Below are 27,537 nucleotides of genomic sequence, written 5' to 3' on the forward strand. Positions count from 1 at the left end.
TGCGATCCAGTTGCCAAAGAATATGCTTGCAAGATATTACAGCTATATAATACAGGAAAACTAAGTCGTTGGGATGCGCATGCTTCTAAAGAGCACGACAGTGCCTTCTGTATAAATAATATCCGAGACACCTGCAATGGAGGAAAAGCTCAGCGACCATCGTAAGCAAACAAGTTTTAATCAATGGGGATGGTATTTTTTTGCAACAAACATATTTCTCAGCCACACACATATTTCTCTTACTTTTTAAACTTGATTTCCGAATTTTTAAAATGTGAATATGGTGGGTGGGCTGCAAAAACTGTGCTATGTTGTTACTATGACTAAATAAAGAGCGAGGTCGATATTGACCATTTTCAATTTTACCGACCATAAGTTATAGTCCTTGATAGATTGGAAAAAAGCACTTTATGTCGTTTCCGTGCAATGACTTATGAATTGTTCAACCAATGCTTTTTTTTTATATGTTGTTACTGGTGACTTCATGTTTAACCCCGCCGCATTTTTTCGCCTGTCACAAGTCAGGAGCCTCTGGCCTTTGTTAGTCTTGTATGATTTTTAATTTTAGTTTCATGTGTATAATTCGGAGTATAGTATGATGTCCATTATCTCTGAACTAGTAACATATTTATTTAGGGGCCAGCTGAAGGACTCCTCCGGGTGCGGGAGTTTCTCGCTGCATTGAAGACCCATTGGTGGCCTTCGGCTGTTGTCTGCTCTATGGTCGGGTTGTTGTCTCTTTGACACATTCCCCATTTCCATTCTCAATTTTATCATGGAGGTCAAGTTTGATATTGACGATTTTCACTTTTGCCGGTCAGGAGATAATGGTTCTTTATTTTCGTGCAGTAACTCATTAACCATTCATCAATGATTTTCAAATTTTAATATGATGTAACTGATAGGTATATGGATGTCTATAGTTCGATATCGACGATTTTCACTTTTACCGTTCAGGGGTTATATCCATGATAGATCGAAAAGTAGGCGCAGAGCGTGGTATGATAAACAAGCCAATTGTCCTGCAAAATTATTATTATATAAATATGTTTACAGTGAAATGATTGTAAACAACTACAGAATATTAAACCCACAAGAAGTATGTCAGAAAAAACATTCCGCCTAGCAAACATGCAGAATTTAAAAGATAAGGTCGAAAACCAACATTTCTTTTTAAATGTACAGATTAAACCTATATTGTACAAACATTATAGTTTTGTGGCCATCCATTTAAAATATGCATTGTAATCATTTGAGTTTAATGTGGCGGCCAGGACGGAACAAAGATGTACCTTGGACTCTGAGAGATATTTAGATACCGCTATCGGTGTTTGAATTCATTTAAAATCGGTAGGCACTTAAAGTTAACCATCGAGGGACGTTAACTACCGAGGGTAGTAATGAATATTCATCTTTACCGGATGATTGACAGCGATGTAAATAAAAACATGAGAGTGATTACCGTGTGTCAACGTCATATCAAATTAATTCAATTTAATTGTTAGAAATACTGTTTTCTGCTGAAAATTAAAAAATAAATAAAATTGAATGGAATGGAATGGAATTGAGCTATGTACAATACAGTAAATATTAGCAATTAGAATTAGACGGTAGACAAGCATATTTTGCCTATTGATTCTTTTTTGCATGCCTATTTGGTTATATTATAATGCACTAATTGTTTTGATACTGTTTAATGTTTAAATAAGACCCATATGTGAACCATTTATGCACTTTTAATATAAAGATCAGATTCACACAGGATCATACAGTTCGAGCTAACTATTTTATGTACGAGAGCTATTACTAATGTAACGGTGATGCTGAGATAATCTCCCTTTGCTAGAATATGGGATGACGCAAAATTAACTATATCACTGTGCAAGAACGGAATAGCAAAGTGAATATATAAATCAAACTGTATTGGGATGATTTGGTAAACGTTTATCCAACTTACTGGATATTTTATGAAAGATTTTGCCATTTGTATAGAGGAATTATACCTTTTCAAATAAACTTGGGAGAATAATACACTAATTATAGAATTTTTAGCAATTCAAATGAACTAATAGACTAGATGAAACTGAACGAAAAAAGAAAGAAAACACCAATTTGATCTGATAGGGGTGTATTCTATTCTTTATTAATTCAAACTCGAGTTTGGTTTGGAACCGTATCTATTGCGATTATTACCCAAGGACAGATATTACATATCTAAACTTCGATGCTCGAATTTGAAGTTACCTATTGAGACGGGTAGATGGGCGGGGATCGCGAGGGAAAATAGAATATGTACATTATGTAATGAGGGAATAGGGGATGAGTTTCATATATTGTTTACCTGTAAAAATGCTGATGTTTCTGCTCTTAGATCAAAGTTTGTACCAAATTACTATGTAATGAATCCAAGCAAGAAGAAATTCACTGGCTTGTTGTCTATATGTAACGTACAAGTTCATATGAAATTATCAATTTTCGTGAAGAAAATCATAAAATACTTAATCTAATTATACCAATTGTCTTTTAAAATATATATACTATGTATTTGTGTTTCGTTTGTCCCGCCTGTCTCGCTATGTATTATCTTAATATGGTTGTATATATTATTGTCCTCTTGTACACAAGTATGTGTCTGAGGTTATGAATAAAATCTTGAAATCTTGATACGAGAAAAGATTATATTTGCTTCGGCTTTTTCCATTTGCGCCAATCTGCACTTAATTAGCGCCTATTTTTTTTATTTCTTTGCGCCAAATTTATTTTCTTCATTTGCACAAATTAACAGGTAAACACAAGTCATGAGGCATATAAGATGTATAGAATTTATTTATATAATAACAAAAATATTCCTTCTGGCCTTTTGCCACCTGCCACTTGCTCACACGTGACGAGGAGGAGGAGGGGGATTGAAAGCAGGATAAGTTTATTGCAAGTGTACATCACACTTGAAGTAGCACTTTATAAAATAAGATTGTAACAGTTTGACATAAAAAGCACATTTGCATATGCACAAATCTTTTTTAACTGAGTATTGTCATGCAACACTTCTGTTGAACTGCAACCTTGTGATATCTTCCCTACAATAAAGCATCCCCTTTTTTATCAAAATTTTTATAAGTTAAAGCCTGTTTTTTTTCTTTATGGCATCGGTTCCATATATGAAAGTAAATGTTCGGGTACCAGAAGTGTGATTAAATGATGATACCCATGAGCTCAACATGTGTCTATACACACATTTATCTATATTGTAGCTTGTGTTCATTGAATTGCTGCGTTTGGTTAAACAAGTTTAATTTTATCATCTAAATTTATCAGACCTAACCTTTCGAATCAATTTGGCGCAAATTAAAAAATGTCAATGTGCGCAAATGAAAAAAAATATGCTTTTTCAAAATTGGCGTAATTGTCATACGTACATTCACCGATCACATATTACTGGTTAGATTAAAAAATAATATATTATTTAGATTAAGAAGTACTTTAAGAAATTGATTGATTGTTGTTTGCCATCAGTACAGCCGCAAATATTTCAGACAAGTTCAGGGAGAAAACTAAATAATGAATACAATAGGGAATGTTACTGGTCAAATAAATGTCATCAGTCATTCAGAGTGAAGTATAGATACGAAACTTTGGACTGTCGATTGAAAATAGTTTGTTTTGATAACAACCGCCGGTAGGTATAGACAAATACGGTTGATAGACGGTATATAGGAGCACTAAATTCTATGTTAACCACCGACAGTAGGTATAAAGAAATACTATTGAAAGACGGTATATAAAGGAGCACTATATTTTACGTTAACCACCGACGGTAGGTATAAAGAAATACTGTTAATAGACGGTATATAGGAGCACTATATTGTATGTTAACCACCGGCGGTAGGTAAATTCAGATACTTTTGACAGACGGTGTATATGAGCACTATATACGGACCATATAATACGTTATATTGACCATCGACGGTAGGTATAAATGAAAACTGTTGATAGACGGTTTATAGGAGCACTTTATTGTATGTTAACCACCGACAGTATGTATAGACACATAATTTTAATAGACAGCACTATATTTTACGTTAACCACCGACGGTAGGTATAGACAAATACTTTTGATATACGGTATATAGGAGTACTGTATTGCTTGTTAACCACCGATGGTAGGTATAAACAGGTACTGTTGATATACGGTATATAGGAGTACTATATGTCATGTTAACCACCGACGGTAGGTATAGACTAAATACTGTTGATAGACAGTATATAGGAGGACTATATTGCATGTTAACCACCGACGATAGGTATAGACAAATACTGTTGATATACGGTATATAGGTGCACTGTATTGCATGTTAACCACCGACGGTGGGTATAGAAACAGGTTAGAAACATAGTGTTGATAGACGGTATATAGGAGCACTATATTGCATATTAATCACCTATGGTAGGTTTAGAAAAATACTGATAATAGACGGTATATAGGTGCACTGTATTATATTTTAACCACCGACGGTAGGTAGAGAAAAATAGTATTGATAGACGGTATATAGGAGTACTGTAATGCTTGTTAACCACCGATGGTAGGTATAGACAGGTACTGTTGATATACGGTATATAGGAGTACTGTATGGCATGTTAACCACCGACGGTAGGTTCAGACAAATACTGTTGATAGACGATATATAGGAGTACTGTATGGCATGTTTACCACCGACGGTAGGTATAGACAAATACTGTTGATAGACAGTATATAGGAGGACTATATTGCATGTTAACCACCGACGGTAGGTATAGACAAATACTGTTGATAGACGGTATATAGGAGCACTATATTGTATGTTAACTACCAACAGTAGGTATAGACTAAAACTCTTGATAGACGGTATATAGCTGCACTATATTGTATGTTAACCACCGACGGTAGGTATAGACAAATACTGTTGATAGACGGTATATACACATGTAGGAGCACTATATTGTATGTTAACTACCGACAGTAGGTATAGACAAATACTGTTGATAGACGGTATATAGAAGCACTATATTGTATGTTAACTACCAACAGTAGGTAAAGACTAAAACTCTAGATAGACGGTATATGTAATAGCACTATATCGTATGTTAATCACCGACGGTAGGTATAGACAAATACTGGTGATAGACGGTATATAGGAGCACTATATTGTATGTTAACTACCGACAGTAGGTATAGACAAATACTGGTGATAGACGGTATATAGCAGCACTATATTGTTTGTTAACCACCGACGGTAGGTATAGACAAATACTGCTGATAGACGGTATATAGGAGCACTATATTGTATGTTAACCACCGACGGTAGGTATAGACAAATACTGTTGATAGACAGAATAAAGGTGCACTATATTGTATGTTACCTTCCGACAGTAGGTATAGACAAATACTGTTGATAGACGGTATATAGGAACAAAATATTGTATGTTAACTACCGACACTATGTATAGACAAATACTAGTGATAGACTGTATATAGGAGCACTATATTGTATGTTAACTACCGACAGTAGGTATAGACTAAAACTCTTGATAGATGGTATATAGGAGCACTATATTGTATGTTAACCACCGACGGTAGGTATAGACAAATACTGTTGATAGACTGTATATAGGAGCACTATATTGTATGTTAACTACCGACAGTAGGTATAGACAAATACAGTTGATAGACGGTTTATAGGAGCACTATATTGTATGTTAACCACCGACAGTAGGTATAGACAAATACTGTTGTTAGACGGTATATAGGAGCACTATATTGTATGTTAACTACCGACAGTAGGTATAGACTAATACTGTTGATAGACGGTATATAGGAGCACTACATTGTACGTTAACTACCAACAGTAGGTATAGACTAAAACTCTTGATAGACGGTATATAGGAGCACTATATTGTATGTTAATCATCGACGGTAGGTATAGACAAATACTGTTGATAGACGGTATATAGGAGCACTATATTGTATGTTAACTACCGACAGTAGGTATAGACAAATACTGTTGATTGACGGTATATAGGAGCACTATATTGTATGTTAACTACCGACAGTAGGTATAGACAAATACTATTGATAGACTGTATATAGGAGCACTATATTGTATGTTAACTACCGACGGTAGGTATAGACAAATACTGGTGATAGACGGTACATGTATATAAGAGCACTATATTGTATGTTAACTACCTACAGTAAGTATAGACAAATACTATTGATAGACGGTATATAGTAGCACTATATTGTATGTTAACTACATACAGTAGGTATAGACACATACTGTTGATATACGGTGAATAGGAGCACTATATTGTATGTTAACTACCGACGGTAGGTATAGACAAATACTGGTGATAGACGGTATATAGGAGCACTATATTGTATGTTAACTACCTACAGTAAGTATAGACAAATACTGTTGGTAGACGGTATATAGGAGCACTATATTGTATGTTAACTACCGACAGTAGGTATAGACAAATACTGTTGATAGACGTTATATAGGAGCACTATATTGTATGTTAACCACCGACGGTAGGTATAGACAAATACTGTTGATATACGGTGAATAGGAGTACTGTATTGCATGTTAACCACCGACAGTAGGTATAGATAAATACTGTTGGTAGACGGTATATAGGAGCACTATATCGCATGTTAACTACCGACGGTAGGTTTAGAAAAAAAAAAAATAGACGGCATATAGGAGCATTTTATTTATTGCATGTTAATCACCGACGGTAGGTATAGATAAATTCTGTTCATAGACGGTATATAGGAGCACTATATTGCATGTTAATCACCGACGGTAGGTATAGACAACTGTCAATAGACTGTGTAATGGAGCACTGTATTGTATGTTAACCACCGACGGTAGGTACAGACAAATACTGTTGATATACGGTGTATAGGAGCACTATATTGTATGTTAACCACCGACGGTAGGTATAGACAAATACTGTTGATAGACAGTATAAAGGTGCACTATATTGTATGTTACCTTCCGACAGTAGGTATAGACAAATACTGTTGATAGACGGTATATAGGAACAAAATATTGTATGTTAACTACCGACACTATGTATAGACAAATACTGGTGATAGACTGTATATAGGAGCACTATATTGTATGTTAACTACCGACAGTAGGTATAGACTAAAACTCTTGATAGACGGTATATAGGAGCACTATATTGTATGTTAACCACGGACGGTAGGTATAGACAAATACTGTTGATAGACTGTATATAGGAGCACTATATTGTATGTTAACTACCGACAGTAGGTATAGACAAATACAGTTGATAGACGGTTTATAGGAGCACTATATTGTATGTTAACCACCGACGGTAGGTACAGACAAATACTGTTGATATACGGTGTATAGGAGCACTATACTGTATGTTAACTACCGACAGTAGGTATAGACAAATACTGTTGATAGACGGTATATATAGGAGCACTATATTGTATGTTAACTACCGACAGTAGGTATTAGACAAATACTGTTGAAAGACGGTATATAGGAGCACTATATTGTATGTTAACTACCGACAGTAGGTATAGACAAATACTGTTGATAGACGGTATATACACATGTAGGAGCACTATATTGTATGTTAAGTACCGACAGTAGGTATAGACAAATACTGTTGATAGACGGTATATAGGAGCACTATATTGTATGTTAATTACCAACAGTAGGTAAAGACTAAAACTTTTGATAGACGGTATGTGTAATAGCACTATATCGTATGTTAATCACTGACGGTAGGTATAGACAAATACTGTTGATAGACGGTATATAGGAGCACTATATTGTATGTTAACTACCTACAGTAGGTATAGACAAATACTGTTGATAGACGGTATATAGGAGCACTATATTGTATGTTAACTACCGACAGTAGGTATAGACAAATACTGTTGATAGACGGTATATAGGAGCACTATATTGTATGTTAACTACCGACAGTAGGTATAGACAAATACTGTTGATAGACGGTATATAGGAGCACTATATTGTATGTTAACTACCAACAGTAGGTAAAGACTAAAACTTTTGATAGACGGTATGTGTAATAGCACTATATCGTATGTTAATCACTGACGGTAGGTATAGACAAATACTGTTGATAGACGGTATATAGGAGCACTATATTGTATGTTAACTACCTACAGTAGGTATAGACAAATACTGTTGATAGACGGTATATAGGAGCACTATATTGTATGTTAACTACCGACAGTAGGTATAGACAAATACTGTTGATAGACGATATATAGGAGCACTATATTGTATGTTAACCACTGACGGTAGGTATAGCCAAATACTGTTGATAGACGGTATATAGGAGCACTATATTGTATGTTAACTACCAACAGTAGGTATAGACTAAAACTCTTGATAGACGGTATATATAATAGCACTATATCGTATGTTAATCATCGACGGTAGGTATAGACAAATACTGTTGATAGACGGTATATAGGAGCACTATATTGTATGTTAACTGCCGACAGTAGGTATAGACAAATACTGTTGATAGACGTTATATTGGAGCACTATATTGTATGTTAACCACCGACGGTAGGTATAGACAAATACTGTTGATATACGGTGAATAGGAGTACTGTATTGCATGTTAACCACCGACGGTAGATATGGATAAATACTTTGGTAGACGGAATATAGGAGCACTATATCGCATGTTAACTACCGACGGTAGGTTTAGAAAAAAAAAATAATAGACGGTATATATAGGAGCATTTTATTGCATGTTAATCACCGACGGTAGGTATAGATAAATTATGTTGATAGACGGTACTATATTGCATGTTAATCACCGACGGTAGGTATAGACAACTGTCAATAGACTGTGTAATGGAGCACTGTATTGTATGTTAACCACCGACGGTAGGTACAGACAAATACTGTTGATATACGGTTGTAGGAGACAAATACTGTTGATAGACGGTATATAGGAGCACTATATTGTATGTTAACCACTGACGGTTGGTATAGACAAATACTGTTGATAAACGGTAAATAGGAGTACTGTATTGCATGTTAACCACCGACGGTAGGTATAGATAAATACTGTTGGTAGACGATATATAGGAGCACTGTATTGTTATTGGATGCTGTCTTTGATATTAATTTTACGTTTATCGTTTCAGCATTAATCGGGCTGTTAGTTTTCGTTTTTCGTCACATCTAGTCAGGAATGGGTTTTAATAGCATTTTACATGAATACATATGTGTAACTCATGGCTGATTCACATTCGTTTGTCTTTGGTGGATAAGTTTCCCATTGGCAATATTACCACATATCTTCTGAATTTTCATTGCATCATCTAAACATGTAAAATTCGTATATAGAAAATATATACGTATAGATAATACATATATTATATAAAAAAGTAGATGTTGTATGATTGTCAATGAGACAACAGTAGTGTTTGTGGGACAGAATGACCCCCATTAAGGTGGACGTCGGACGCTGACGCCATATTCGAAAGTTGGCGCAGACGCCGACGCCATATTTGGGCCTTAAAGCGGACGCCATAGTCGACCCTGAAATCAAGACGCAAACTTCGGGTTGGACCATGTTACTCGGACATCGAGACGCCGACGCCATATTTGGGCTTAAATCCTGGACGCTATATCTTAATGTTTGACCAGGCTACCCTCCAGGGTGAATACTTTTAGTGACCCTAGAAAGAGTTTTTCAAGACTTGAGACCTGCTATACATCCATGTAGGTGTTTTAAGATTTTTTTTCTTTTCTTCTGTTTTTTTCTTTCTTTTTTCATTATTTTTTTTTGTATCCCGTCTCTATGTATTGATATCAAACATTTTAATCCAATTCTCTTTACACGGGAATAGTTCCGCCTACTGCATTGAGTGACAGTTTTTCTGATTAATATAAATAGTATATCTTGGAGAATTCTTACAGTTGTTATAAACATGTATAAGCAGTTAATTATTTAAGAGGTAGAAGATTCTTTTCAGAATTATCACAGACTTATTACCTAGGGGTTGGGTAAGCGTTTATCAAAGACAAATTCTCGTCCATTTTCGAGAATATACCGTCCACTTTTAAGGGTATGACGTCACTTTAAAGGGTAGTCTGATGCAACATTAAGGTATAGCGTCCAAGTTTAAAGCCCAAATATGGCGTCGGTGTCTCGATGTCCGAATCATACGGTCCAACCTCAAATTCGCGTCCCGATTTCATGGTCGACCATGGCGTCCGCGTTAAGGCCCAAATATGGCGTCGGCGTTCACACCCAGGTCCAAATATAGCGTCAGCGTCCGACGTCCACCTTTATGGGTTCATTCTGTCCCACAAACACTACTGACAACTCTCCACAAGAGACCAAAATGGCACAGAAATTAACAACTATAGGTCACCGTACGGCCTTCAACAATGAGCACAGCCCATACCGCATAGTCACCTATAACAAGTCCCGAAATGACAATGTGAAACAATTTAAACGAAAAAACTAACGACCTAATTTATATACAAAAAATGAACGAAAAACAAATATGTAACATATAAACAAACGACAACCACTGAATTACAGTCTCCTAACTTGGGACAGGCACACACATACAGAATGTGGCGGGGTTAAACATGTTAGCGGGATCCCAAACCTTCAAAAACCTGGGACTTTGGTGTAACAGTACAACATAAGAACGAACTATAAAAATCAGTTGAAAAAGGCTTACTCATCAGATGGAAAAAAATACAAATATAAAAGATCCATACAATACATACAGACCATATATCGAAACCAATATATACTAAGCATTCAGCCAATCAAACAAAATGCATCTTAGAACCAAAGATCATTTTCACACTGTATATGGGTTAGAGATCTTAAAACAGAGTTTTTTTGGACACTGTATATGGGTCAGAGATACAGTTTGTATACAGACTGTATCTAAAAATTAGACCCATAGATAAAGCATACAGAAAATGCATACAGACTATATAAGAGCCACAGGCAGTGCACACACTTTATCTTGAAGTAACAGGCAAAACATACAGACTTTTATTTCAACTTGGAACAACTTACAATGCATACATACTGTGTCTCTGATCCATAGACAGTGTTAACCGACTAAATCTAAGATATACCGACAATAGAAGTATCTTAGACTCATAGTCAAAGCATATAAACAATGTATAAAGACTAAGAATGACGTACAATACATAATCTTAATTTAATTTACAACAAAGAAAATGCATACAGACTGTATCTGGGAAGCACAGACAATGCATTGACTGTGTGTAATCAAAGAACCTTTGTGAGCACGCTCACATACTTCACAGCCCGACATTGTCACTAAGCAAACAAAATTTCAACAGATTATTTAGTTCAAACACGAATGAAATTCTGTTGTGTAATTTCAGAAGATATGCAGAAGTATATTTAGGCCGAAATTCTAAGTTCAGAAGGCATAGTTCCTAATTCCTAACAAGAGTACACACGTTGAAATTTCTCGCCTTATTTATGTTGATAGACCTAAATATAAAGTTTTACTACAATTATCACATAAACTTATTAATAACATGACCAAAGAAAATGAGATCAAGGTCATATGACCAAAATGAGGAATACATTTACACCTTACAATCATTCAATACAAATCAGGTCGAGGTCAGATGACACTTGGCACAAAAACTAAACACTGAACAATGAACCTCGAAAATGAGGTCAAGGTCAAATGAGACTTGCGAGGCTGACATCATAAGATATTTCCAGACACCAAATAAAGTTGACCTATTGCATATAGTATTAGAAAAAACGAACAAAACTCAAAAGCTTAACTTTGACCATTGAACCAAGGAAATGAGGTCAAGATCAGATGACACCTGTCAGTTGGACATGTACACCTTACAATCCTTCCATACACCAAATATACAAGACATATTTCATATAATATCTGAGATATAGACTTGACCACCAAAAAGTTAACCCTTTTCATTGATCCATGAAATGATGGCGAGGTCAAGTGAAAACTGTCTGATGGGCATGCTGACCAAGGTACGCAAATACTAAACATAGTTACCCATAATATGAGAGAAATTACAAAAACTTTTAACTTTTTTTCAAGTAGTCACTGAACCATGAAAATGAGTTCAAGGACAATGGACATGTGACAGACGGAAACTTCCAAACTTAAGGCATCTGTATTTAAAGTATGGAGCATCCAGGTCGTTCGCCGTCTAAAATATAAAGCTTTTAAGAAGTGAACTAACGCTGTCGCCGCCACCGCCGGATCACCATTCCTATGTCGAGCTTTCTGCGACAAAAGTCGCAGGCTCGACAAAAACAAGAATGTGTCCATCGTACACCGTTCCCCACTTGCCCTATCATTTTCTTTGTTCAGTGGACCGTGAAATAGGGGGAAAAAACCTTCTTTGGCATTAAGCTTAGAAAAAAACATATTATTGGAAACATATGTACTAAGTTTCAAGTTTATTGGACCTGACCTTCAACAAAAACTAATGCCCATTTACTATCGTAGGTGGGGCATAAAAATTTTAATCATGATTTTCTGCCAATATGCACATTTACATAGCATGTCCTAGCTATCTAAAAAATTCATGAAACTCTGTTGTGGTCTTTAGACAGATTTTATGACAAACTGTTGTAGGAGTATATAGGAAATCAATGAATTGATAATTTCATAATTTCCTCATTATCTACAAAGATTTATAAAACTCTGTTATGTGGTTTCAGAGGAGTTGCAATAACGAGAACAGGACTGACAGACCGATGGATCAAAAACATTGTACCATAAAGAACTTTGTTTGGTTTGGTATAATAAAGGGTCTGCTAAATAATGTAAGGCTGAGATAAATTAGTCATTTGGTCACACCAGTTTTTTGGCGAGGTTCGTTTTGTTCAGTCTGTGATGTTCTTTGTTGTGTTTTGCATTCTGTTGTTTGTTTTTTAATCTTTCTCTTTTTTTTGCCGTGGTTTTGTCAGTTTATTATTGACTTATGTGTTTGAATAAGCCTTTAGTATCTTTCGCCTCTCTCTTCGGTCAATTTGATTATGTGGGACATACAGATTTAGACCCAAACTTGTCTCTGATTGTTTCGTGATTATTGAAGATGTAAATCATACTATAAAATTGAGTATGGAAATGGGGAATGTGTCAAGGAGACAACAACCCGACCATAGAGCAGACAACAGCCGAAGGCCACCGATAGATCTTCAATGTAGCGAGAAACTCCCGCACACGGAGGTGTCCGTAAGCTGGCCCCTAAACAAATATGTATACTAGTTCAGTGATAATGGACGTCATACTAAGCTCCGAATTATACACAAGAAACTAAAATTATAAATCATACAAGACTAACAAAGGTCAGAGGCTCCTAACTTGGGACAGGCGCAAAATTGCGGCGGGATTAAACATGTTTTTGAGATCTCAACCCTCCCCTATACCTGTAGCCAATGTAGAAAAAACAAACGCGAAACAATACGCACAGTAAAACTCAGTTTAAGAGAAGTCCGAGTCCGATGTCAGAATATGAAACAAAAGCAAATAAACAAAATGACAATAATACATAAATAACAACAGACTACTAGCAGTTACTGACATGCCAGCTCCAGACCCCAATTAAACTGATTGAAAGATTATGTCTTCATCATATGAATATCAGGCACAATCCCTCCTGTTAGGGGTTTAGTATTATACCGTCATGAAATATACAACCCTCTTATTTACAATATCATCTGATCAACACCTATTTACAAGGGTCTATTTGATATGATTTTTCTCATTGTTGAAGGCTGTATGGTTGCATATAACTGCTTACATCCACTTTATTTGAACTTGAGTGGATACATGTAGGCGTCTCATTGGCAATCATACCACATCTCCGTATTTTTACAGTATTGTATCAATACTGTTACCTAATAACAGGACAAAACAAGACAGCAATTTGACAAAACTAAAGACATACATACTTGATTTTACTTCTCTAAAGATATAAACAAAATTTTCATAGTTCGTATCTGAACATGTACACAGCCATGGGAATTTTAAGGGACTATATTTCAGTGTGCATATATTTAGTAGCTAATCTGGCTACTTCCTGTTTATCAGACCGGTAACTTAGAAAAGAATTGTGACAATATATCCAATCTTTTCAAAAACCAAAGACTAACGTCACTAGGAGCAGCAGTTAGTTGTCATAGATACTCTAGATAGAAAGATAATCTGCCACTTTTATAAAAGGGACTACACATAGTTTTTGAAAGGGTATAATCGGTTTGTGCCGAAATTACTTTCTTTAGTCCAGAAACTCATTTGTGCTAAATGGTAATCTCCACCCACATTTAGGACTGGCAGTTATTTGTAGTTTTTATCAACAGCTTGCACTTTTTCTAAATTATATTTGCTTCTTTTAAGACTGACCAAAACTGTTTTTTTTTTACCATTGTGGTTTGATTAAGGTAGTGTATATCAAACAGCTGTTGGAAATATTTTGGACAACCCTCTTATTTACAATATCATTTGATCAACACCTAGTGGTTTTTGGTGGTATCTCGCATAACATTAATAAGGTCTTTTTTAAAAGGCAACTTGAAATTATTGGTCCCATATTTATGTGCTATAGCAAATGTATGGGCTGCTGATCTGCATATATGATAGCAATATATTCTTATGTTTTCAATGACCCCTTATTTCTTCACTCCACTTTATAAGATAGAAATAAATGTTATTCCATATTTTATTGGTTTTTTCAAAGGTATCATAATTTAGACATAAAGACAAAACTAAGCACAGTGCAAAAAGTCTACTCTGTCCTGTAAAGTTTGAGATGTTTTTGTTGTTCAATCTTTGTCACTTGTATGGAAACACTAAATCTTGATAACCTACAACAGAAATATTATCACTTTTATTTCAATTCAATTGTTGCAGTTATCATGCATGTAATAGAGAAAATGATAAATTAGACCAGATCTCCACATTAATAATATCAAAACTAGAGGCTTCAATGAGCCTGTGTCACTCACATGATACTTTTATTTACAATTGATGCATGATACAGAAATTGTCCATACCAACCGTCAGTGTTTACCATACAAAACAGTACTTCTATACACTGTCTGTATACAGTATTTGTCGGATTTTGTCCATACCTATCGTCGATGTTTGACACAAAATACAATACTCCTATATACCGTATATCAACAGTATTTGTCTATACCTACCGTCGGTGGTTAACATACAATACAGTCCTCCTATATACCGTCTATCAACAGTATTTGTCTATACCTACCGTCAGTGGTTAACATACGATATAGTACTCCTTTGCACTGTCCATCAACAGTATTTGTCTATACCTACCGTCGGTGGTTAACATGCAATAAAGTGCTCCTATATACCGTCTATCAACAGTATTTGTCTATACCTACCGTCGGTGGTTAACATACAATATAGTGCTCCCATCAACCGTCTATCAACAGTATTTGTCTATACCTACTGTCGGTAGTTAACATACAATATAGTGCTCCTATATACTGTCTATCAACAGTATTTGTCTATACCTACCGTCGGTAGTTAACATACAATATAGTGCTCCTATATACCATCTATCAACAGTATTTGTCTATACCTACCGTCGGTAGTTAACATACAATATAGTGCTCCTATATACCGTCTATCACCAGTATTTGTCAATACCTACTGTCAGTAGTTAACATACAATATAGTGCTCCTATATACCGTCTATCGCCAGTATTTGTCTATACCTACCGTCGGTGATTAACATACGATATAGTGCTATTAAATATACCGTCTATCAAGAGTTTTAGTCTTTACCTACTGTTGGTAGTTAACATACAATATAGTGCTCCTATATACCGTCTATCAACAGTATTTGTCTATACCTACTGTCGGTGGTTAACATACAATATAGTGCTCCTATATACTGTCTATCAACAGTATTTGTCTATACCTACCGTTGGTGGTTAACATGCCATACAGTACTCCTATATATCGTCAATCAACAGTATTTGTCTGTACCTACCGTCGGTGGTTAACATGCCATACAGTACTCCTATATACCGTATATCAACAGTACCTGTCTATACCTACCATCGGTGGTTAACAAGCATTACAGTACTCCTATATACCGTCTATCAATACTATTTTTCTCTACCTACCGTCGGTGGTTAACATATAATACAGTGCACCTATATACCGTCTATTATCAGTATTTTTCTTAACCTACCATAGGTGGTTAATATGCAATATAGTGCTCCTATATACCGTCTATCAACAGTATTTGTCTATACCTACCGTCGGTGGTTAACATGCAATATAGTCCTCCTATATACTGTCTATCAACAGTATTTGTCTATACCTACCGTTGGTGGTTAACATGCCATACAGTACTCCTATATATCGTCAATCAACAGTTTTTGTCTGTACCTACCGTCGGTGGTTAACATGCCATACAGTACTCCTATATACCGTATATCAACAGTACCTGTCTATACCTACCATCGGTGGTTAACAAGCATTACAGTACTCCTATATACCGTCTATCAATACTATTTTTCTCTACCTACCGTCGGTGGTTAACATATAATACAGTGCACCTATATACCGTCTATTATCAGTATTTTTCTAAACCTACCATAGGTGGTTAATATGCAATATAGTGCTCCTATATACCGTCTATCAACAGTATTTGTCTATACCTACCGTCGGTGGTTAACATACAATATAGTGCTCCTATATACCGTCTATCAACAGAATTTGTCTATACCTACCGTCGGTGGTTAACATACAATATAATGCTCCTATATACCGTCTATCTACAGTATTTGTCTATACCTACTGTCGGTAGTTAACATATAATACAGTGCACCTATATACCGTCTATTATCAGTATTTTTCTAAACCTACCATAGGTGGTTAATATGCAATATAGTGCTCCTATATACCGTCTATCAACAGTATTTGTCTATACCTACCGTTGGTGGTTAACATGCCATACAGTACTCCTATGTATCGTCAATCAACAGTATTTGTCTGTACCTACCGTCGGTGGTTAACATGCCATACAGTACTCCTATATACCGTATATCAACAGTACCTGTCTATACCTACCATCGGTGGTTAACAAGCATTACAGTACTCCTATATACCGTCTATCAATACTATTTTTCTCTACCTACCGTCGGTGGTTAACATATAATACAGTGCACCTATATACCGTCTATTATCAGTATTTTTCTAAACCTACCATAGGTGGTTAATATGCAATATAGTGCTCCTATATACCGTCTATCAACAGTATTTGTCTATACCTACCGTCGGTGGTTAACATACAATATAGTGCTCCTATATACCGTCTATCAACAGAATTTGTCTATACCTACCGTCGGTGGTTAACATACAATGTAATGCTCCTATATACCGTCTATCTACAGTATTTGTCTATACCTACTGTCGGTAGTTAACATACAATATAGTGCTTCTATATACCGTCTATCAACAGTATTTGTCTCTACCTACCGTCGGTGGTTAACATACAATATAGTGCTCCTACAATGTATATACCGTCTATCAACAGTATTTGTCTATACCTACCGTCGGTGGTTAACATACAACATAGTGCTCCCATATACCGTCTATCAACAGTATTTGTCTATACCTACTGTCGGTAGTCAACATACAATATAATGCTCCTATATACCGTCTATCAACAGTATTTGTCTATACCTACTGTCGGTAGTTAACATACAATATAGTGCTCCTATATACCGTCTATCGCCATTATTTGTCTATACCTACCGTCGGTGATTAACATACGATATACTGCTATTACATATACCGTCTATCAAGAGTTTTAGTCTTTACCTACTGTTGGTAGTTAACATACAATATAGTGCTCCTGTATACCGTCTATCAACAGTATTTGTCTATACCTACTGTCGGTGGTTAACATACAATATAGTGCTCCTATATACCGTCTATCAACAATATTTGTCTATACCTACTGTCGGTGGTTAACATACAATATAGTGCTCCTATATACCGTCTATCAAGAGTTTTAGTCTATACCTACTGTTGGTAGTTAACATACAATATAGTGCTCCTATATACCGTCTATCAACAGTATTTGTCTATACCTACCGTCGGTGGTTAACATGCAATATAGTCCTCCTATATACTGTCTATCAACAGTATTTGTCTATACCTACCATTGGTGGTTAACATGCCATACAGTACTCCTATATATCGTCAATCAACAGTATTTGTCTGTACCTACCGTCGGTGGTTAATATGCAATATAGTGCTCCTATATACCGTCTATCAACAGTATTTGTCTATACCTACCGTCGGTGGTTAACATACAATATAGTGCTCCTATATACCGTCTATCAACAGAATTTGTCTATACCTACCGTCGGTGGTTAACATACAATGTAATGCTCCTATATACCGTCTATCTACAGTATTTGTCTATACCTACTGTCGGTAGTTAACATACAATATAGTGCTTCTATATACCGTCTATCAACAGTATTTGTCTCTACCTACCGTCGGTGGTTAACATACAATATAGTGCTCCTACAATGTATATACCGTCTATCAACAGTATTTGTCTATACCTACCGTCGGTGGTTAACATACAACATAGTGCTCCCATATACCGTCTATCAACAGTATTTGTCTATACCTACTGTCGGTAGTCAACATACAATATAATGCTCCTATATACCGTCTATCAACAGTATTTGTCTATACCTACTGTCGGTAGTTAACATACAATATAGTGCTCCTATATACCGTCTATCGCCATTATTTGTCTATACCTACCGTCGGTGATTAACATACGATATACTGCTATTACATATACCGTCTATCAAGAGTTTTAGTCTTTACCTACTGTTGGTAGTTAACATACAATATAGTGCTCCTGTATACCGTCTATCAACAGTATTTGTCTATACCTACTGTCGGTGGTTAACATACAATATAGTGCTCCTATATACCGTCTATCAACAATATTTGTCTATACCTACTGTCGGTGGTTAACATACAATATAGTGCTCCTATATACCGTCTATCAAGAGTTTTAGTCTATACCTACTGTTGGTAGTTAACATACAATATAGTGCTCCTATATACCGTCTATCAACAGTATTTGTCTATACCTACCGTCGGTGGTTAACATGCAATATAGTCCTCCTATATACTGTCTATCAACAGTATTTGTCTATACCTACCATTGGCGGTTAACATGCCATACAGTACTCCTATATATCGTCAATCAACAGTATTTGTCTGTACCTACCGTCGGTGGTTAACATGCCATACAGTACTCCTATATACCGTATATCAACAGTACCTGTATATACCTACCATCGGTGGTTAACAAGCATTACAGTACTCCTATATACCGTCTATCAATACTATTTTTCTCTACCTACCGTCGGTGGTTAACATATAATACAGTGCACCTATATACCGTCTATTATCAGTATTTTTCTAAACCTACCATAGGTGGTTAATATGCAATATAGTGCTCCTATATACCGTCTATCAACAGTATTTGTCTTTACCTACCGTCGGTGGTTAACATACAATATAGTGCTCCTATATACCGTCTATCAACAGAATTTGTCTATACCTACCGTCGGTGGTTAACATACAATATAGTGCTCCCATAAACCGTCTATCAACAGTATTTGTCTATACCTACTGTCGGTAGTTAACATACAATATAGTGCTCCTATATACCATCTATCAACAGTATATGTCTATACCTACCGTCGGTGGTTAACATACAATATAATGCTCCTATATACCGTCTATCAACAGTATTTGTCTATACCTACTGTCGGTAGTTAACATACAATATAGTGCTTCTATATACCGGCTATCAACAGTATTTGTCTATACCTACCGTCGGTGGTTAACATACAATTTAGTGCTCCTACAATGTATATACCGTCTATCAACAGTATTTGTCTATATCTACTGTCGGTAGTTACATGTAACATACAATATAGTGCTCCTATATACCATCTATCAAAGTATATGTCTATACCTACCGTCGGTGGTTAACATACAAGATAATGCTCCTATATACCGTCTATCAACAGTATTTGTCTATACCTACTGTCGGTAGTTAACATACAATATAGTGCTTCTATATACCGTCTATCAACAGTATTTGTCTATACCTACCGTCGGTGGTTAACATACAATATAGTGCTCCTACAATGTATATACCGTCTATCAACAGTATTTGTCTATACCTACCGTCGGTGGTTAACATACAACATAGTGCTCCCATATACTGTCTATCAACAGTATTTGTCTATACCTACTGTCGGTAGTTAACATACAATATAGTGCTCCTAAATACCGTCTATCAACAGTATTTGTCTATACAACATACAATATAGTGCTCCTATATACCGTCTATCACCAGTATTTGTCTATACCTACCGTCGGTAGTTAACATACAATATAGTGCTCCTATATACCGTCTATCAACAGTATTTGTCTATACCTACCGTTGGTGGTTAACATACAATATAGTGCTCCTATATACCGTCTATCAACATAATTTGTCTATACCTACCGTCGGTGGTTAACATACAATATAGTGCTCCCATAAACCATCTATCAACAGTATTTGTCTATACCTACTGTCGGTAGTTAACATACCATATAGTGCTCCTATATACCATCTGTCAACAGTATATGTCTATACCTACCGTCATAGGTTAACATACAATATAGTGCTCCAATATACCGTCTATCAACAGTATTTGTCTATACCTACCGTCGGTAGTTAACATACAATATAGTGCTCCTAAATACCGTCTATCAACAGTATTTGTCTATACCTACCGTCGCTGGTTAACATACAATATAGTGCTCTTTGATACCGTCTATCAACAGTATTTGTCTATACCTACTGTCGGTAGTGGCTCCTATATACCGTCTATCACCAGTATTTGTCTATAGTTAACATAAGATATAGTGCTCCTATATACCGTCTATCAACAGTATTTGGCTATACCTTCCGTCAGTGGTTAACATACAATATAGTGCTCCTATATATCGTCTATCAACAGTATTTGTCTATACCTACTGTCGGTAGTTAACATACAATATAGTGCTCCTATATACCATCTATCAACAGTATATGTCTATACCTACCGTCGGTGGTTAACATACAATATAGTGCTCCAATATACCGTCTATGAACAGTATTTGTCTATACCTACCGTCGGTAGTTAACATACAATATAGTGCTCCTATATACCGTCTATCAACAGTATTTGTCTATACCTACCGTCGGTAGTTAACATATAATATAGTGCTCCCATATACCGTCTATCAACAGTATTATACAAATATAGCCTTTGTATGAGGTCGATACAAGGATATATTGACCTGAAAGAAGTATATGGACTGAGGACGAAGTCCGAGGTCGATATACTTCTTTGGGTCGATATATCCTGTATTGACCTCATACAAAGGCTATATTTGTTATATTATTAATTTCCGACCATGTTTGTATCAAAATCGTCATTTTGGTTAATTTGTTGGAACTTTATAGATATTACATTGTCTCCTTGACCATAACAACATATTTAGTTGTTATTTCATTTACTTTCTTTTTTTTTAACATCTTATGTATTTGAAGTTTTTTTTTCGTCAAATAATCGATAACAGATATCATTTGTTTCAAAACGTTAAACAATATCCTGAAATGCATTACATGACGTCACAAAGTATATCGGTTTTTAGATATTCTAAAAATAACCGTGCAATATGCTTTTTGCCGGTCAATATGCTTTTTGCTATCCGCCGTTTTCTCTCTACCTTCGAAAATATAGTTTAACATGTGACTATCCCTAAGCGAATCAAATTTGTTAAAATATACGAATTAATAATATTTGTCTATACCTACCGTCGGTAGTTAACATACAATATAGTGCTCCTATATACCATCTATCAACAGTATTTGTCTATACCTACCGTCGATGGTTAACATACAATATAGTGCTCCTATATACAGTCTATCAACAGTATTTGTCTATACCTACTGTCGGTTGTTAACATACAATATAGTGCTCCTATATACCGTCTATCAACAGTATTTGTCTATACCTACCGTCGCTGGTTAACATACAATATAGTGCTCTTTGATACCGTCTATCAACAGTATTTGTCTATACCTACTGTCGGTAGTGGCTCCTATATACCGTCTATCACCAGTATTTGTCTATACCTACCGTCGGTGGTTAACATAAGATATAGTGCTCCTATATACCGTCTATCAACAGTATTTGGCTATACCTACCGTCAGTGGTTAACATACAATATAGTGCTCCTATATATCGTCTATCAACAGTATTTGTCTATACCTACCGTCGGTAGTTAACATACAATATAGTGCTCCTATATACCGTCTATCAACAGTATTTGTCTATACCTACCGTCGGTGGTTAACATACAATTCAGTGCTCCTATATACCGTCTATCACCAGTATTTGTCTATACCTACCGTCGGTGGTTAACATGGAATATAGTGCTCCTATATACCGTCTATCAACAGTATTTGTTTATACCTACTGGCGGAGGTTAACATAGAATATAGTGCTCCTATATACCAAGAGGGATAACGGATCTGCATCTAGAATTTATCATGCTGCCCTTTTTTTGGATTTTTAAAATTCTTGTTATCCCTCAATTTTTACATTCATCCCAAATAATAACAGTAGTCAATTAGGAGCAGAACACCCATTGTATTATGTTTTCTTGCAGTTATATAAAAAAAAATGTATTTAAGAAAGATGGCATATTCTGGATGATATATTAGCACAACCTTGGTCAATTTGATTTCTCCAGTTACTTAGTGGGCTGTCAATTTTGAAACTAATATTTTTTCACATGAAGAATTTTGTAATACATGTACTTTAATTTATTATCAAGTTTGGTTGAAAAGTCTGAATAGTTTCTGCTTTGTTCCAGTAATCAAACATTTTGTTTCATTTGCATCTATGAACATGTTATTCATTTTACACCACTCTTCAACCCTGTATAAATCGTCTTGAACATCATCATTTATATTTTCTAGATGTTTCCCCCTGATTTATGAATAGTGGTGTCATCAGCATATACAACGATATAGGTCTGTTTCACAATTTTTAATGCATAAGGGAAGGTCATTTATAAATAGCACAAACAATAGAGGACAAGGTATAGAACATTGGGGAACACCAAATTTTACATGTTGTTGTTCAGAGTTAACATTACAAATGTATACCTTTTGTTATTCAGGTACGACTTAAAAAAACTAACAGTAGTCTCACTTAATCCATACATGTCGAGCTTTAAACAAAGAAAATCATATTCTACCAAATCAAAAGCTTTTTTTTAAATCTTAATAAAATTGCTAGGTTTAAATTACCATCTTTCATTTCTTGCAACCATGTGTCAATGATATTAAATAAATGTCAAGATCAATCCAGTATATATTTTAAGTTATGGACAAATGATAATGCTATTAAAAATACCAAATCATAACCAGTGCTTTTCTCTTTTTCTATTTACAGTATATGACTAGGTAATAATGATTACTTTTTCAACTATTTTCATACTTTTTTGTTTCCTCTGCTTTTGTATCAAGGGCATTATTGTTTATGGCAAACTAAGCATCTGCATAATCAAACTATTCCTAACTATACTCTACCTCAAATTCTGGAAATTGCAAATTTTTTGTCATAGCAGTCTTATGGTAGCTGAACTATTTCTATTTTTTGTAAATCTGGATTAATAAGTCTTTTGTCACATTCTGGGGCTATAGAAAAAAAACATTACAGAATTATCAAAATTATGTGTGTATAATGTTTGTGTACAGTCATTCAACTAAAAAAGGACAAAAATAATTTTTTTGTGTATAAATAAATAATTGTGATTTTAATGTCTTAATATTATAAAAAAAACTTCAAAAGATTAAATTTAAATTATAATCTAAACATGAAAGAGCACATATAAATCAACCTTTTACTCAGATTTATATCTAAAACCAGTTATAACTAGCTATAATATCTTTGACTTCACAAATATCATCATCTAATTTTACAAATCAGTATTTATTTGGTGGCACTTCCTGCACACTAAGTATGTTATGCCTTAGGTTTAATTTTGATGCAATCACATTTCAGAAGGTACATGTCTTGAACTGTTTAATGAATAAATTACAGTTTTAAACTCAGTTTAGGCTGACCTGAGGTCAATAGTCTTAAACAATGTCATCAAACTATCAGTTTTACTGTAATATATTGATATTGTGACATTTATGGGAAAGAGCATATGAGTTAGTCATATTGGTCAATACAATGGAAAGTTTATAGCTGAGACTACTATAACACTATGTGTTATACTAGTAGTCTCAGTTTATAACTATGTTAATGTCAATTATATACATGACATAATAATTAAATCATTTAAAAAACTATTCCAAAGATTTCTCTCAAATCATGTTTACATTTTTTTAGAGAAGAGTCTGTCTGAAATATATTCAGGGGTAGTCCAAATAATTATGACTTCTTAAAAAGCTATATTATGGGGAAAAAAGGGGGGGGGTCTATTATGGTTTTTTTCATACAGGAGGAAGACGTCAAAGCAAAAAAAAAACCAACAAAACAAAATAAAATAATAGCCTGTCAAGACGTCCTTATATCATAAAAATTTGGTCTAATTTTGGGATAATACATTTAACTTCCTTTGATGTCGGGGAGGGGATAAGTTTTGACGATTAATTATTCTTGAAACTAACAATAATTATTTCTTATTGTTACTTTGTTAAGCAAGCGAGATGTGTGGTTCTCGAATTATTTAAAAAGAGGGGGGGGGGGTGTTACTATATCAAATTTACCCAGTTTGGAGACAATAAATATTTAAAATCTAACCATAAACTCCAATGTTCCTGCTTTTTTTTAGCAGAACAAACACGATGGCATTCTCGTCTCTGTTGTAATCAATAGTTAACTCATTTCTTCTTCCAGGTTATTTCTTAATCAATTATGATTATCAGCTGTCTATCTATTTACCATGTTTATGTTAAACTGGTCCGTAATTCCATCTTAGTGTATCGATAACTGAACACAACAAGGATCCAGTTTATTAAACGTATATAATATACAAGGTTCCTGAGTCAGTAACCGTAACTATCACCGTGCTTTGTGCGCATGCGCAAGAAACACCAACAACAAGGATAAAACAGGGTATACAGTTCCGTAATTTCGTATATTTTTCTTATCTTCATACTAAAGAGCTCCAAAAGTAGGCGTGCTTAGGTGCACTGGGCGGGTCTAAAAACCGACTCTCGGTGGTTAACGTCTCTCGATGGTTAACTTTAAGTGCCTACCTTTAAAATCTGTGATGACTTCAACCGTGAGATAGGTGATAACTTAGACCGTTTAGGAAATACTTGTACGTTATATCTTACTGAGAAAATAAGTTGATATCAATTAAATAGGCAATCATAAACCATAAGTCGGAAGAAAGAAGTCTAACACCAGTTGACAAAACACAGATAAAACCGAAGATCGAGCAATACCTACCCCTACAAAGAATGAACTTAGGTGCTCCAGAACGGTAAATATCTCCTTCCCCACTATTGGAAATCGTCCGTCACATATCATACACATTTAAATCATATATGGGTTCTTACTATTAGTATCAATATTTTTATGTTCTGTTCGTTAATTGTATCTGTTTTAAAATTTGCAGAAAAAAATCATGAAAGGATTCTGGAATCTGTTGGTTTTTTTTTTGTATAGATATACTTGTTCGGAATGCCTTAGTGGAGCGCCTGGTAGTTCCTGTCTGTCTAAATCCAAATCTTTTATGACGTAGGAAGTCGTAGAACAGGAAAGGTCTTGGTAAGTATGAATAAAGGCAATAAGAGGCAAACAAGTTTGGTACCCCTCGAAAAAGCATTGTCAACCTTGGCTCCTCCTCGGTTGACAAATGTTTTCTCGGGGTAACAATCTGCTCTATCTCCCTCTCAGCTATGTGTGTTATTTATATAATGACATATCAACTCAACAACACAGTCAAATGTAACATCCAACAAAAGTCCAAGTTAAATTCTAAGAACATATATTATTTCATCAAAGTTTTTTCCTGACGTTGCTATATTTGGTGTCGTATCTCAAAAGATTTTGCCTAATACTGAAAAACAATGACATGACCATTGTTATACAAACGTTTGAGGGATATGTTCAGTTGAACACTCATACAATACTAGTATTTAATTTCATCATTTTCTTTCACTCCGAAAAACAGTGCGTGAAGCAAACAGAATAAGCCCTTCCAGAGCATCTGGTGGCACTCCTGATTCCATCAAGAAGATTTTTAACAAAAAGGTCGTTAATATAGTGCTTGAAAATAGCAAGATATATATCAAACATATGAAAATAAAGGTCCGTCGTCTTTCTGAAAAGTTCAATAAATCTAGTCAATTGTTTACCTATTTGTTTTGAAGGACAATGAGTTTGCTGGTGCCTGCCATCATTTTAGTTCTTGGCACCATGAAGGTAAGGCCGTAGATTTACAGACCAGCTCTGGAACCAGGACTATATGGACACTTGCAGGAGATTTGGAGGAACACCATTAGATTAACACTCTCATATTCACTGCACGATAAAAAATTAACATAAATAAAATCATGCCTCTACATATACCGTTAATCAAATGTTGTTTTCTCTGTAAAACACCGTATCTTGGTTTTTCAATCTGAACTTATGGCTTAAACGGTTGAGTTTTATAATGAACAATTTTCTATAATTATTAAACTTATTGCTGAGAAATTGTGTTACAAAACTAATAACAAAAAGTAGGGACAAATTCAATTCAGAAACGGGCATCGGTAGTCTAAGTAGTTCATCTACTGTATCACTAGCCTGTCAACATGAACACGTTCGACTCTAATCTTAATTGGCTAGGATTGTCAGTTTCCATGCCGATATAGCGACGAATAAGGATGAAAGTGGCGTGAAACACCAACAATCAATCATAAATTCTGAAACAAAAATAGTCGAGTGACACATTGTTAGTAAAACATGCATATTATTCATAAAAATATTCATTAGTATAAATACAGTACAAATAAATGATAAATGTCCGAGAAACAGATATTTACGACTATGTATATTAAATTACAAACAAATATGGGGAAAGTAAAATAAAGTAGAACTGGTTCCTGCTTTGCTTCCGAAGATGGTAATCGTTGTATAAAGCCGGTCAATTTTGAAGACAGATATAAGGAGTGGTAGGTCCCAACACCCCTGACATCTGTCCTCACAAACTTCCGGCAGACAATTTACTCCCGGTAGAAGTTGTCCTTTCCATGAACAGAGTGCTCCATTGTATTTTCTGAAACAAACCAAAAAATATTTATTCAGTGAAAGAGGTTTGATATG

The 27,537-nt window shown here is 35.1% G+C and overlaps 2 long non-coding RNA genes across 2 annotated transcripts; one reads left to right on the plus strand and one right to left on the minus strand.

The window, feature by feature from the left end:
• On the plus strand, positions 1 to 27,537 carry LOC143082003 (uncharacterized). The gene is made up of 3 exons (XR_012980211.1): positions 1 to 161; positions 25,894 to 25,995; positions 26,601 to 27,537. It is a non-coding gene; the product is annotated as an uncharacterized LOC143082003 (long non-coding RNA).
• Positions 14,019 to 25,211, minus strand: LOC143083779 (uncharacterized). Its single transcript, XR_012980879.1, has 3 exons — positions 25,021 to 25,211; positions 23,799 to 23,906; positions 14,019 to 14,937 (listed from the first exon to the last, which is right to left on the minus strand). It is a non-coding gene; the product is annotated as an uncharacterized LOC143083779 (long non-coding RNA).

This window comes from Mytilus galloprovincialis, chromosome 7, assembly GCF_965363235.1.
Source record: "Mytilus galloprovincialis chromosome 7, xbMytGall1.hap1.1, whole genome shotgun sequence".
Classification (NCBI taxonomy): domain Eukaryota; kingdom Metazoa; phylum Mollusca; class Bivalvia; order Mytilida; family Mytilidae; genus Mytilus; species Mytilus galloprovincialis.